The sequence below is a fragment of the Arachis ipaensis genome, chromosome B04 (assembly GCF_000816755.2).
Source record: "Arachis ipaensis cultivar K30076 chromosome B04, Araip1.1, whole genome shotgun sequence".
Lineage (NCBI taxonomy): Eukaryota > Viridiplantae > Streptophyta > Magnoliopsida > Fabales > Fabaceae > Arachis > Arachis ipaensis.
The window spans coordinates 41,957,892-41,959,118 of NC_029788.2; positions in this window are offsets into that span (position 1 = coordinate 41,957,892).

Sequence of the window (1,227 nt, forward strand, 5' to 3'; positions counted from 1 at the left end):
CATGATCTATTTTTATAAAATTAACAATATAAATATAATATAACATTTTATAAATTGTATAAATAAATTATATCTAGTAGGATTTTTTTTCCAAAGATAGTAGGTTATATTTCATTAATTATTGAAAAATTAAATACAAAGATATCCAAAAGCAAGACAGCATAATAAAAAGTGGGGATTTTCCAAAACAACACACTGAAAGTATTCATCCAACGGTGCATGGTCAAAAAACGAAGAAAAATCTTAGAGAAGAAAGAATGATAAATCAAATTGAATGAAACTAAGAGTACTAAGAGTTTGCCTCATGGAGATGACGATCTAAACTGGGAGTTCTTTAGATTTCACAGAGCAACTTGACAGAGCTTGCTAGAATGGCAGACGGCATTAAAGTAGAACCTTCAAAAATTAACTGGTTGCGAGCTTTCCAGCAGTTCCAGTAAATGATGGCAAGAAATTGAGGATTACGGTCAGAATTCTTCAACGAGTTAAGCATCTCTGTTGATGCAGTCCACCATGTCCAAAAGTCGTTAAGACTCTGAGGGGGAAGACAGTCACGAAGATAACTTTGAGACCATACTTCTTTAATTCTAGAGCAATCGATCAAACAATGAGCGATTATTTCTGTTGCTTCATGACAGCAAGGACATATTGGCGATATAGATGGGATGCGGTGATGAATCTGAGCAAGCACCGGAAGTCGGCCATGGAGAGCTTTCCAGATAAATAGCTTAATTTTGTGAGGCAAGTTCAACTTCAATAGATCAATCCACGGCTTTTTCTGCTGCATATAATTAGGCAAAGCTCCAAAGGCAGATGGTAAAATAAATAGCTAATTATGTAACCTGAAGCTGTATCATATTGCTTGGCTTTGTTCAAATTTCATTGCAATTTGTCCCTACTCTATTGAATTTTAACTAACAAAATCTTGTCTGCAACATCTTGGGAAAATAATTCTTGAATGAGATTCTGATTCCAATTCTTATCTTTAGTAATTAGATCTTTAACTCTTGGAACTAACTCAAAAATAGCTTGTCTGTTTGGCATATCAGAAATCATTAAAGGATACGGAGGAGACAGTCAAGGATCCTCAAAGGTTCGGATATTCTCTCTAATACCCACAGCCTAGTTAAGACCTTTTTCAACAATCTTTCGGCCTTCTAGTATGCTCATCCATCCCCAAGAAGGTAAGACTCCAGTTTTTGCCGTTATAGCATTACCATTGCTAAA